Source organism: Panthera tigris, chromosome B3 (assembly GCF_018350195.1).
Source record: "Panthera tigris isolate Pti1 chromosome B3, P.tigris_Pti1_mat1.1, whole genome shotgun sequence".
In the NCBI taxonomy this organism is placed as follows: domain Eukaryota; kingdom Metazoa; phylum Chordata; class Mammalia; order Carnivora; family Felidae; genus Panthera; species Panthera tigris.
The window spans coordinates 117,436,672-117,450,809 of NC_056665.1; the positions used below are offsets into that span (position 1 = coordinate 117,436,672).

A 14,138-nucleotide genomic window follows, 5' to 3' on the forward strand; every position below is an offset into this window, starting at 1 on the left:
GTCACACTACCGGGCCGCCAAACCAGCCACAACTGTTAGTTTTTTTGTGTTTAGTGGGGCCAGGGGGGTGGATGGCAAGGAGAGGCGGGAGAGAGATCCCCACGAAAGCCCAAGTCTTTGCTCCCCAACTGGCCGCTGAGACTGTTCAGGGACCAGATGTCAGAAGTGGTGAAACTATCCTCCTTTTTAACAAGTCAGTCTGCCTTTCACCTGTCCTGAGGTAGGTGTCCACATGCCCTACTTTTCCATGCAGCCCTGCTCCCTTGGGAACAGAGGCCCGAACAGGCTGCTCTCCCTCACCCAGGTTATGAAGCCTTGCCATCCAAAACCAGGCCAACGGGAACGCACAGGAAACATTCACTAGACCGTGGCTTGGTTGGTTTTAACAGCAAAAGCTACATTTTAGGACCCACCCCTGTGAGAGAGGACCTCACAGAAATCTCAGAGTGGATCAAAGCAGGCCAGCCTGATCACCCCCACTAAACCCCAAGCTGCAAGGGAATCTGAAAAGCAGAAGTTCTGGAATCAGATCTGGGTTTAAACCTCAGCAACACCCACTCACGATGCGGCCTTCAGCTGCCTGCCCCTCAGGTTTCCTCCTCTTGAAATGGGGATGAAAACACCTAACTTCAAGAAAGTATGAAAATGCCAGTACATTCTAAGCACATCAAGACGGTAGCTATGATTACCGATTTACCAAAGGCAGCAGTGTGTCTGTGCTCAGACACCCACACATGTTCCTGGATCCTCTTCTGACCAACGTCCTTCACTTTCAACACAACTGGCCTGGGGGTAAAGCCTTCAGCCACAGAACTGAGCTCCGGCCCTTGCCAAGCTAACTGACCCATATAGGGTTCACAGCCCTGTTCTTACTAGAACAACTCTTTTGTTTGACTTGTAAATTTCTGCATGTACTTTTTATGCATTTGTATACATATACATGCATAGATAATGTATTCAAATGGCATTTTATCACATGTCATTTTGCTATACGTTGTTCTCCCACATCAGCACCCCCCATCCTCAGCCCGCTTTCCCCGGGTAGCCCATGTTAACATTTTAGTGTGTCCTTCTACATTTTTCCCCAGACTCATGTAATTTCAGACACACACACACACACACACACACACACACACACACACTCATAGTGGGTTGAGGGGGGGTGGTTATTGTTTGTTTAAAAAAATAGAATTATAGATCATATCCATTCTTCTCCCTTTTATTTATTCTGCCATACTTTATCAAAATCTTTTAATGGTTCTGTAATGATCCAAGATGTGAAGGTACCATAGCTACTGGGCCATTTCCCTACTGACATAGACACTCATTGAGTTTCAATTCTTGGCTGCTACTAACAAGCCAGCAATGGATTCCTTGTACATCCGTCCTCACCAAAAACCACTTTCTTTTTTTAAATTGTTTGTTCATGTTTATTTATTTTTGAGAGAGAGAGAGAGATAGAAACAGAGTGTGAGCGGTGAAGGCTAGAGAGAGAGGGAGACACAGAATCCAAAGCAGGCTCCAGACTCCAAGCTGTCAGCACAGAGCTTGATGTGGGGCTCAAACTCATGAACCATGAGATCATGACAAAAAACCAAAATCAGATGCTTAACCCACTGAGCCACTCAGGTGCCCCTCGAAGACCACTTTCTAACCAGACAAAATACCAAGCTCCAGGATGTGAAAGTCACCCATCAAAAGGACCTCATGATGAGCTCCCATTGTAGCCACTCATCCTTAAAACTCCTCTTTGCAAAGACCCCCTGCTTCTAGAAGGGCAAATCCCAGGCAAGGAACTGGCCTCCAACCACCAGTTCTTCCAGGATTCTACAGTGTCAAGTCAACTCTGCAGGTCTTAATTTTCCCACCTATAAAATAAAATAATAACAGCCTGGTGCTGCGGGATCTGAGAGCACTTTTGTGAGTGATTTTTATGAGGAAGCGGTGTGTGAAGTAATATTTTTGGTGTTATTCTATGGGATGTTGTTTCTAGCTTGTTGTTTGGGGGTCACAGAAGGGAGGGCAAGCCAAAACGAACAGATTTGATTAAATTCCCGCTAAGATTCAGGGGTGCCTGGGTGGCTCAGTTGGTTGAGCATCCGACTTCGGCTCAGGTCATGATCTCACCGTTCATGGGTTCAAGCCCTACGTCAGGCTCTGTGCTGACAGCTCAGAGCCTGGAGCCTGCTTCGGATTCTGTGTCTCCTTCTCTCTCTCTGCCCCTCCCCTGCTCATGCTCTGTCTCTCTCTGTCTCAAAAATAAATATAAACATTTTAAAAAATTTTTGAATTCCCACTAAGATTCAGAGGTCCCTATTTATAAGGTTTCGGGGGCTGGACGGGAAGGCCTCCTGTCCCTCTGCATTGCTGAAGCACCTTGCACCATGGCTGTTTACAAACAGAAGTCAGAGCTAGACCAAGGGACTTTTGACTCTCTATTTGCCCAGCTTTGTCGAATTCCAAAGAAGGGCAACTGTAATTGAAGTTATGGGAGGAACGACCCAGCGAGCAAATTTTGGGAAATCGGTAATCTCACTGATGTTTGATATTCACTCAAAACTTCCCTAAACTCTACATCTCATCAGTAAAGGGTGTGAGGAGTATTGGGAGGGTAGGAGATGATTCTTTTTTGCAAAGGATGTGGCAATTAGTATTTCCTGTTCTTGAAAATAAAGCAGACATTTTGGGGGGTGGAAGAGGAATCCTAAACCTTCCATTTCAGGTAGTACTACTCAGGTAGCATTTCAAGAGGCTCCCCAAAAGAGGGAGTTCCAGCAACTCAAGTGAATTTGCCCAGTGACCACACGGTCCACACGCATGAGAGGGGAGAAATACAGGAATGGCAAAATGACAGAATGAGCACAGTGTTATTCTGCCTTAAAACCCAAATCAGATGTGAATATGGAATCATTTTCTTCATCAAAATCAAGCAGATGATTGGCACCCCTTCCCCGGAAGAGCGTGTGGCAGCATTTACTGAATACACACCCACCCTCTGACCTGGAGATCCCACCGGCAGGTGTGTGCACTTCAGGCCCCCAAAAGACATGTGCCAGCATATTCCTCACTGTGAAATTCATAGAAGTCTCCAACTAGGAACTGCCATGTGTCCCTCAAGAGTAGAACAGGCATGGGGCGCCTGGGTGGCTCAGTCGGCAATGTGTCCGACTTCGACTCAGGTCATGATCTCGCGATCACAGTTCACGGGTTCAAGCCCCACGTCAGGCTCTGTGCTGACAGCTCAGAGCCTGGAGCCCGCTTCAGATTCTGTGTATCCTTCTCTCTCTGCCCCTCCCCCGCTCATGCTCTGTCTCTCTCTGTCTCAAAAATAAATAAACGTTTAAAAAATGTTTTAAAAAAGGGTAGAAGAGGCAAAGAAATGGTCTATTTACCTGAAGGACAACACAGCACTAAGAACAAACAGCCTAATACTACAGTCAACACTATGGATGAATCTCACAGTGTTGAAGGGGGAAATCCAGACGCAGAAGCGGACATACCCTTGGCGGGGTTGGGTAAGGGGTGAGGTAGTAACTGGAAGGGGCACAGCTGGGCTTCTGTCCTGTTGTTTCTTAATCTGGGTGTTGAGGACCCAAAGAAATTCAACTTGTTGAAATGTATTCGGCTGAACACACCGTGCCCCTTTCTCTGCATATGCTACACTTCAATATTTAAAACTTTAAAAAAATCAGTCAATGAGCAAAACTTAAAGGTGATTATGAATAAAGTAATCAGGCAGACAAGGCTCCTGGAGCCAGATCGTATCTGGCGTGTATCGTTCCCGGGAGCTCTCCTGTCGATGCAAAAACCAGACAGATTAGCTGAGTGTGCAAGACGGGCATTCTGTGAGAGGAGATGAAAGGCGAACGGAGAACCTGGCACTTTCTTTGGAAAAGAGCAGTTTCACCGAAGCTAGACGTGCAGCCTCCACTCAGGTTATTAATCCAATGCGCTGTTACAGATGGACCCACATTTGCTTCAAAAATACTCAGGGCTTTGGTTTTCGCTTTTCTGCCCTTAAAAAAAAAAAAAAGTTTGGAATGAGGGAAAAGGCCTAGTTATTTTATATGGAAATCGAATCTATTTTCACAGAGACTAGAGTGAAAATCCCATCAATGGGAAGGAAGCGGAAGCTAGAGACGGAAAGAGATGCTCTATAAAGCTCTAGTACCATAGGCAAACTTGGGTCTCTTCTCAGCTCAATAACAATATTTGTAACAATGGCTAACACTTAAGCAGGTTTATATAGGCTAGGCATTGCTAGAAGTGCTCACATGTATTAATTCATTCAGTCCCCATCTGTGAGGTAGGGGTTTATGTAATTCCCAACTTACAGACTGAGACTGAGGCCCGGAGAGGTTAAGAAATTTGCCAAAAGTCACACAGCTAGTAAGTGACAGAAGTAGGCAGTCTATCGAAAGTCTGTGTTCTTAACCATTATACCCTATTGCTTCCTAATAAGCACTTATTAAGCCCCTACTGTGCACTGTGCCAAGCAAGAGAGATACTGAGATACAGAAAACACTAGTCCGAGGGTTATGGAGTTAGTCCAGGCAGTGACAAGGATCACACAGGCATCTAGCCATCTAATTTCACAATGAAAAGTTGGAAAACTGTCTCCAAACACCTGGATATTTAGTTTTCAAGGACTCCAAAAGCAGTGTCCTTTTTCTCACTGATACTATGCTACCCATTAGAGTAAGTTGTAAGAATACACATTCCTTGATGCCCCACCCACCCCTGAGTCATGAGACTCAATAAAGCTCTCATCAAGTTAAGAGGCAAAGACGACCTGTAAGCACATTTGTTTATTTTTCCTGAACTGCCCTCTTGTGTAAAAAGGGTTGTCCACCCCGATCTAGCAGGCATACATACAGGGCCTCTCAGAGGAAGAGAGACTCCCCCCACCCCTCCAGGTACCCAGGTGATTAAAAAATGAAGAAATTCGGGGCACCTCGGTGGCTCAGTTGGTTGGGCGTCCAACTTCGGCTCAGGTCATGATCTCACGGTTCGTGGGCTCCAGCCCCACGTCGGGCTCTGTGCTGACAGCTCAGAGCCTGGAGCTTGCTTCAGATTCTGTGTGTGTGTCTCTCTCTCTGCCCCCTCTCTGATCGTGCTCTGTCTCTCTGTCCCTCTCAAAACTCAAAAATAAATAAACATTTAAAAAACAAAATGAAGAGGGGCGCCTGGGTGGCTCAGTTAAGCATCTGACTTCAGCTCAGGTCACGATCTCATGGTCCGTGAGTTCGAGCCCCGCGTCAGGTTCTGTGCTGACAGCTCAGAGCCTGGAGCCTGCTTCGGATTCTGTGTCTCCCTCTCTCTCTGCCCCTCCACTGCTCATGCTCTGTCTCTCTCTGTCTCAAAAATAAATTAATTTAAAAAAAAACATTTAAAAATAAATAAATAAATAAATAAATAAATAAATAAATAAATAAGAAATTCAAGGCAGGACTACAACATGTATGGCACATTTTAAACGTGCACACTTCACGAATTCACACTTTTCCCACACATGCACACACAAACCCAAATACGATGTAAAATTACTATGATCTCGAAAGAATTACAGGATTTACTATTCTTAATATGAATTTGTAGTGCCCGGATGCCATGGATGGTATGATCTAGGCACAGAAGATACCTGTGATCCCTTGTGACGTACATCCTGGTGACTACACATATAATCTCATGCAGAGACGACATCACAGTTTCAGCTGAGGCCTCCAGAACTACAGACCCCGGTTTAATCAGCTCTCACTATCGTCCCCACCTTATTAACAAGCTTTCCTTAAGGAAAGAAGAATAAAAGATCGATCCCAGTGGTAAGAAGAGTGAAGGCCCAGTTGGGAACTGATGAGAGAGAAGACACGAGGTTCACAGAGCTGGAGAAAATGTGAGTGAAGACCCCAGGACATGGCCACCTACAGAGCCAGGCTAGCCAGCTGTAAGATCTCCATGACACCAAGAAGTCAAGACCAAGAGGTCAGCTAAGGTTACGAGAGCCAGGCAGGAGGAATATGACCACCTGCCTCCTTACCCGTGAGGCTAGCTCCTACCCAGGACCTTAGATGCCCCACTCACAGTGCTGGCCCACCTCTGCCAGCTTCTCCACAAGCACAGGTGGGGTCCTAAGCACTTAGGAGTCTTACAACATGTACTCCCTTCTCTAGGTCCACCCCATTTCCTGGGAGTCAATTAGATGCTTTTAGGGAGTCAAAAATGGTGCCCATTGTGAGATGCTACTTTCTACCAGAGTAGTGTGTGGTCTGATTCCAAAAGCTGGGGATGAAAAGAGTATGAAAGCTCCTCGGACCTCTGAAAATGAGACAGTGCCGAAAACTGGTGGAAACCCATTGTCCAATATCTGTTTATTTTTCTGCTAAAATCTACCCACCGTGTGAGTTGCCAAGGCAAGTTACGTCTCTTGTTCTGAAGCTAGGAAGGTTCTCTCTTCACATGACACCTGCAGGAGATGGAAAACAATACCCTCTGCATATCATAGAACACCAGCTCCCAGTAAGAGGACACCCCAACTCCTGCCAGTGCAGTACCCAGGCGGGGGTGGCTTTTCCACTTTTCTTTAGACAGGCCACCAGGGTCCTCTTCAAGGGCAAAGGACTCCCCAGCCCCTGTGAGGCCTCACTGCACACTGTTTATTTATCTATAATTTATTTAGAATTTCTACAACTGTTTACCTGGAGACACACCCAACAAGAAGGGGTCTTACTCTTCCCACAGAGGTCTGTAGACCATGTACTAAATGCACTTGCTCTCACTCAAGCTATAGAAAGCTGACCTTGAAATATCCTATCTAAGGTCATCTCTTAGGTCCAGCCCAGGCCAACACAAACTGATTCTATTTTTTCAAAACACCAGCCCATTCAGATAGCCTTGTCTGTCTTCATTAACATTCTCAGTGACGAGAAGGGCCAAGGGTTCAAGGGCCAAGGGTTCAAGGCCCAAGGTTGCATCTAGAGGCCTATAGGAAGCTATAAAACTGAGAGATATAGCCAGTCCACGAGCTATCCTTGAGTCACTGACCTTCTTGACACATTCTCACTCCCTGGCAGTAATAGCTTAACACTTCCAGAGCATTGACTCTGGCTCAGACTATATCCTAAAAGCATCACATGAGTTGACTTATTTCATTCTTATACCAACCCTGGGGTACGTGGAAGGCAGCTATGCTCACCACTATACCACCAATGCTGCGCAACGCTGTGATAACTGATAGAACTGGGATTTTAAACCAGAAGTGTGAGTTCAAATCCCAAACTCCAATGAGAGCCACAACACAGTTCTCGACTCAAGGATTACAGCTGGTGCTATTGAAATGAGCATTCACTTAACTGTTATGAGCGTTCATTTGTCTATCTCCCTGAATCATACATTGCTAACTTCCCTCCAGTATTCATTCTCCCTTCTGCCTTCTTATAATAACCTCCAGTCCCAAGTTTTGCCTAAGCACATGGCCGTCTGCTCCAGACTACATTTCCCAGCATCCCTTGCAGCCATATGACCAAGCTCCGACCAATGGGTTGTGACTGGAAGCTCCTTAACTGCAAGCTGCTGGCCTTGGATTTCATCACCTCCTACTACCCACATCCTGAAACACAGACTTAGAGATGCGAAACAGTAAAGAACCAGGGTCCGTGAATGATTTCATGTACCTACTTTGCCAGTTTGGTGTGCTTGCCCTAGGGTTTACATAAGACAGAAATAAACCTCTGTCTTATTTAGCCATTCTCTTTGGAGATCTGTGTTACAGCAGCATACTGTCTATGTTAGATTCAGTACCTTAAGGCCCAACTCATCTTATTCTACTCAACACCCCCAAAACCCTTTCTTAGCACTAGGAACATAGTGGTTACTCAACAAATATTTGTTACATGAGTGAAAACACCGTTATGTAAACCAGGTGATACTGGGCCCAAACAGACTTAGCTAAGCTCTGGAGATGACCCTTATCCAGGTAGGTACGATATCTCCTGCTTTTCTGCCAAGTAGGAGCTCAGGCCAGAGAGTCTGTGTTTAGGGAAGCATTTGCAGTAGGGGAGGAGCGAACTTTTACTGCATCTGTTGTCGACTCTCTGCTGAGATGAGGGATTTTGTGCTTAACCACAAGTTAGCTGGGGTCACTGCTTGTCTCATGATAATAATGAGCTCAATTTGAGCACTTACTTTGTGCCAGGTCCCATACTAAGCACTTCACACACATTAAGGCATTTGTTTGCATTTAATCCTCCTGACAACCCGACAAGGTAGGAACTATTATTGTTCCCAAATGAGGAAACCAGGCGCAAAAAGAAGTTCACTAACTTGCCTGGGCCACGTGGCTAACAAATGACAAAGGTCAACTTCAAACTCAAGTTGTAGGAGACCTAAACTTATTCTCTCCTCACCCATCATGCTACTCTGCCTCTTCATGTATGACAGGCTTATATTCCCAGCTATGGTTCCAAGTTTGGAAGGCTGGACTGAGGATCGTGCTTTTCTGAATAGATGTGCAATGCACAAAGCGTCCAGTGTGGCTGTGACACTTTTCCCCTGGGCATGGCTGGTGAGGAGCTGCACACACCACCCCCACCCCCCACCCCACGCCAGCACAGAGCAGAAGGCAAACAGTCTGAGCCCCCTGGTCCACCGAGCTCCTTCTTGCTCTCTCCTGGGCTGTCCTCACTGCCTCTTGACCTCCACACCCTGCCGCCCCTACCACTGCCACCCACAGCTTATGCCCTTTCCCTCAGCCACCTCACCTGGACTGGCCCTCCCACCTGCTTCCATGCACAATTCTGGCCTGGCCTTGCAACAGTCCTCACTGAAGCCAGCAGGTGCAGATCTGCCTACCCAGCCCGGTAATGGTGTGGTCCAAGCTTCACTTCTCACCTCCACCCCAACTCTGTCCTCACTTTCATTCTTCACCTACAACAGTTCCCTCCTCCTCATACCACAAGCTCAGCAAAGTAGAGTCAGTAGTCAAGTAGGGAGGCACCGAGCAGGCTCCATCCCAGAGGGTGCAAACCTAGGACCTACGGGCCAAATATGGCCCCCGAGTATGCTTTGTTTGGCTGCACTCTGCTTTTTGAAAATTGAATTCATTACATCAAAAGTTGTTAGGGTTCACATAAAAAATTCAGATTTAGAGCCTCTCTTAAAAAGTGAGGCGTCTTGGCGACACTGGAATCACCTTCCCATGTGACAAATAGCTGGGGCTGAATTTGGACATCCGCTGGATGGGCTCACCACCAACTTCTTCACTCCTTATTCTACATTTCCCATCCAGACATCCCTTCACTCACTCACACAGCAGGCCTGGCCCCTATAGGCACTTGATTTGGCCTGTTGTGGTGTCTCCATTCGGCTGATGAGCGCACTGAGAAAGGGGGAAGAGAAATTATTCTTCCAGGTCTTGAAATTATTCTTCCAGGGGCGGCTGGGTGGCTCAGTCGGTTAAGCGGCCGACTTCGGCTCAGGTCATGATCTCGCGGTCTGTGAGTTCGAGCCCCGCATCGGGCTCTGTGCTGACAGCTCAGAGCCTGTTTCAGATTCTGTGTCTCCCTCTCTCTGACCCTCCCCCGTTCGTGCTCTGTCTCTCTCTGTGTCAAAAATAAACATTAAAAAAAAAATTTTTTTTTTTTTTAATTTAAAAAAAAAAAAAAGAAATTATTCTTCCAGGTTGAGTGCACCTACAAATCTATGGCTGGCTCTCATCAGACAATACCGACCAAGCTCCCGGGTGCCCCAGGCCCTGTCCAGAGCATCACAGGCATTCAAATTTAGGCCCCTTGTCCCTGCTTTTGCCTAGTCACCACACTCTTCCACACTGCTGCTCCAAACACATAGGTATGCCAGAGAAAGGCACTTTCTTTTTTCTAAATTTTTTTAAGTTTTATTTATTTTGAAAGACAGCATACAAGCAGGGGAGAGGCAGAGAGAGAGAGGGAGAGAGAGAGAGAATTTCAAACAGGCTCCACGTTGTCAGCACAGAGTCCAACGCAGGGCTCAATCTCACAAACTATGAGATCATGACCTGAGCCAAAACCAAGAGTCAGACACTTAACTGAGCCACCCAGGCACCCCAGCACTTTCTTTTTTCAACACACACAAGCATCTCTTGCACTGTGTGCCATGATCATCTGATTCTTCTCCTCTCACGAAGACTAACTTCTCTCAAATCTGTCATGCGGATTATACACCCTGAACCTGCCAAGAGGTGACCTTTCTTTGAGTAATCCCATCTGGGCCTGAATCCTGGTGATGAGTGTGTGCATAGGTGTGTACATGTCTGTGCTCAGCGTATGCTTCTGGACTAACACTCCATCCCCTCACTAATTTCCCAGACAGGTCAGAAGTCAGCATGTGCCCCAGTCGGTGAACCAGACAGCGTCTGTTCTGTTCCACTGCCCCATCAAAGGGGACAGCAGCGGCTGGTGCTTGCCTTGATGGGGTGAAGGGTCAGGGTTGCCAGATCTTCGATTTTGCAAGAAGCCAGAAATATTATTTAAAACAGGCAAGCAGTGGTTTCTATTAAAAAGACCAGTGCTTAAAACAAGCCCCCAAGAGCCTGAGACACTTTATGGGGATCAGGTGCTAGAGGGGAATGACAGGAAATGAAGACTCCCTTGAAATGCCCCATTGGAAGAGTCAGCAGCAGGTCCTCAATCCCCTGCCATGTCCTGACGCCCATCTGAGGACACAGAAGAGGACCCAAGTGTGCTTGGCTGGCTTTGCCCTCCAGCCTCGTCCTCCTTGATGATAAGACAACTAAGGTGTCTTTGACTTACGTTGTTTGAATTCCCTGTTTGTTCTGGGCTTAAAACAAACCCTCCTTCTTCCTTTTTCTCAACCACCTTCTCCCTAGAACCCTCAGGTTCTTAACTCACACTGCATTTCTAGATCCTTCCAATAAGGAGGTTGCAGCTTCCCATTTCTTTGATTAAACAACTTTAACAAAGAATTCACGGATAAGGCAGCTCTCGTGGAGGCAGCTAAGGCGAGGCTGGAGAGCGCAGAGCCGTGCATCGTGCCTTGCACTGCCCAGACTAGCGAACAATACGGTCAGGATGGCTAAAGGTGATCCCAAGAAACCAAAGGGCAAGATGTCTGCTTATGCCGTCTTTGTGTAGACGTGCAGAGAGGAACATAAGAAGAAAAACCCAGAGGCCCCTGTCAATTTTGCAGAATTTTCCAAGAAGTGCTCTGAGAGGTGGAAGACAATGTCTGAGAAAGAGAAATCTAAATTTGATGAAATGGCAAAGGCAGATAAAGTGCGCTATGATCGGGAAATGAAGGATTATGGACCAGCTAAGGGAGGCAAGATGAAGAAGGACCCTAACGCCCCCAAAAGGCCACCGTCTGGATTCTTCCTGTCCTGTTCAGAATTCCGCCCCAAGATCAAATCTACAAACCCTGGTATCTCCGTTGGAGATGTGGCAAAGAAGCTGGATGAGATGTGGGATAACTTAAGTGACAGTGAAAAGCGGCCTTACGACAACAAGGCAGTGGAGCTAAAGGAGAAGTACGAGAAGGATGTCGTCGACCGTAAGTCTAAAGGAAAGTTTGGTGGCGCAAAAGCGTCCTGCAAAAGTTGCCCGGAAAAAGGTGGAAGAGGAAGATGAAGAAAATGAGGAGGAAGGGGAGGAGGAGGAGGAGGAAGAGGAGGAATAAAAAAAAAAAAGAACTGTTTATCTGTCTCCTTAGAGTAGGGAGCACTGTCATTGGCACCTCTCTTATTTGAGGCGGGTCTGTTGCCCTCGTTAAGTTTAATTACACAGCTGGGTCATGGTCATATTGTAGTCTCTTCAAAGTGCTCTAGAAATTGTCAGTGGTTTACATGAAGCGGCCATGGGGGTCCGGAGCACCCTGAAACGTATCAGAGTTGTACGTATGTCCAAACATTTTTATTTTTATTTTTATTTTATAATTTTTTTAAATTTTTTTTAACATTTATTTATTTTTGAGACAGAGAGAGACAGAGCATGAACAGGGGAGGGGCAGAGAGAGAGGGAGACACAGAATCTGAAACAGGCTCCAGGCTCTGAGCTGTCAGCACAGAGCCCGACGCGGGACTCGAACTCACGGACCGTGAGATCATGACCTGAGCCGAAGTCAGCCGCTTAACCCACTGAGCCACCCAGGTGCCCCTCTCCAAACATTTTTAAAATGAGAAGGCTCTCGTGTTCTCCGCACTCTGTGCACTTTGCTGTTGGTGTGACAAGGCTTTTAGGGATGTTTCTGGCATTTTCCCCTTTGAATTTGTAAGGTGGTGTTAACTCTATGGTTATGGGCTAGAAATCCTGAGTTCTCAACTGTACATATCTATAGTTTGTTAAAAAAAAAAAAAAAAAAAAGGACAAAACCACTGAGACACAGTCTTCATGCTCCTTGCTTGGCGTGAGGCTGTGGGGGAAGATGCCTTCTGGAGGGGCTGTAGCTCAGGGCGTGCACTGTGAAGCTGGGCCTGTGGACACTGCAGTGGGCATCTGTTTAGCTTCAGGTTGTCTTGTTTCTGTATATAGTGACCTAGCGTTCTGCTGCCATTCTTAGCTGTGGAAAAGGGGCAGCGGCGGGGGGAGACAGTCAGCTGGCATGAGAAGTGTTTGCATCTTTTTTGGTTAAGTGCGGTAGTTTTAACCTGTTTGCTTTGAAACAAACTGTAGAGCTCTTCACGGTCAGCAAAGCAAAGAGCCACTGCATCGATGAAAGTTCAAAGAACCTGCTATACTAAACACAATTTGCAACGTTCTGTTATTTTTCTGTATGTTTAGAATGCTGAAATGTTTTTGAAGTTAAATAAACAGTATTACATTTAAAAAAAAAAAAGAATTCACAGATATGAAAGTGCTTATCATGAAGCAGGTAACATCCTTTTCCTCCCCAAATCACACACAATTACCATATAAATGGCCTGGCAAAGGGACTTCCTTGAGAGGTGGCAGATTCTAACTACTCTTACACTTACAAAGCTTTTAAAAAGAGAGAGGGGTGCCTGGGTGGCTCAGTCGGTTAAGCGGCTGACTTCGGCTCAGGTCATGATCTCGCAGTCCGTGAGTTCGAGCCCCGCATCGGGCTCTGTGCTGACAGCTCGGAGCCTGGAGCCTGTTTCAGATTCTGTGTCTCTGTCTCTCTGACCCTCCCCCGTTCATGCTCTGTCTCTCTCTGTCTCAAAAATAAATAAACGTTTAAAAAAATTTAGTAAAATAAATAAAAATTAAAAAGAGAGAAAGAGAAAAGAACAATTTCCAAATGAGAAAATGTCACAGCCACAAACTGACTTCCCAAGGGATGCAAATACCCTTTCTCCAAGCAAAAAACATGCAACGTACAAAATGTCCACGTGAGGGTCTGTGCCTCCTATGTGGGCAGTCGCCCTTCTACTGAGGGAGATGAGGAGCCCAAGGGTATGCCCCAGAAAGGCGGCCAATGAGAGGCCTGCTCGTGCTGCGTCCGGATTGGCCAGGCCTGGCACCAGCTGGAACTGGGACCAGCTTTGAGGACAGCAGAGACTTGATAGGATTCTCTCTTCAAAGCATAGAGCAAACATCAATTAATCCTCAAAAGACGCTTTCAAGGAGAACATTATCCCTTTTGAGGATGTGGAAGCTAAGAGGTGCGGCAGGTAGTTGAAGGGAGGGCAGAGGAGAAAACAGAGCACTGGGCTCCGAGCCCCAGATCCGGTTCTCCAGAGAGAGTCAAGTTGCGGGAGAAGAATGGGCCCACAGAACTGGGGCAAAGGAGGCGACAGAGAAGCTGCTTTGGAGGGTGCCCCTCAAGGCTCCTGCTGCTTCATCCCAGAACAGGCTGCAAAGTGAAACACAGCCAGAGTCCTATGTGCGCACCAGTCCGGGGAACCAGAGAACGAGTTCAGATTATGGGACCTTCTTCAGCCTAATGACCACCAAGTCTGTGGGAGGAGGAAAAACCGAAATCGGAATCCAATTTGCCATACTGAGCCTGTTTCGGTAACCCCACCCTCCCCCCTTCCTGACAGGGGGAGGGGAGTATGTATAAACACAGGGGATGCCCCGCCTGGCTGGTCTTTCCATCTCAAGAGAACCCATCCAGACCTTCCTGCACCTCACGCTCTTAAGGATCACCACCAGTCGCTGTGCCTGGCAATAAACGTCACACATTCTCAC

The 14,138-nt window shown here is 46.8% G+C and overlaps 1 protein-coding gene and 1 pseudogene across 1 annotated transcript in view; one reads left to right on the forward strand and one right to left on the reverse strand.

The window, feature by feature from the left end:
* The window catches only part of DPF3 (double PHD fingers 3), a 249,274-nt gene that overhangs the window by 206,950 nt on the left and 28,186 nt on the right, over positions 1-14,138 (reverse strand). The window lies entirely within an intron of this gene.
* On the forward strand, positions 11,064-11,667 carry LOC102968436 (annotated as a pseudogene).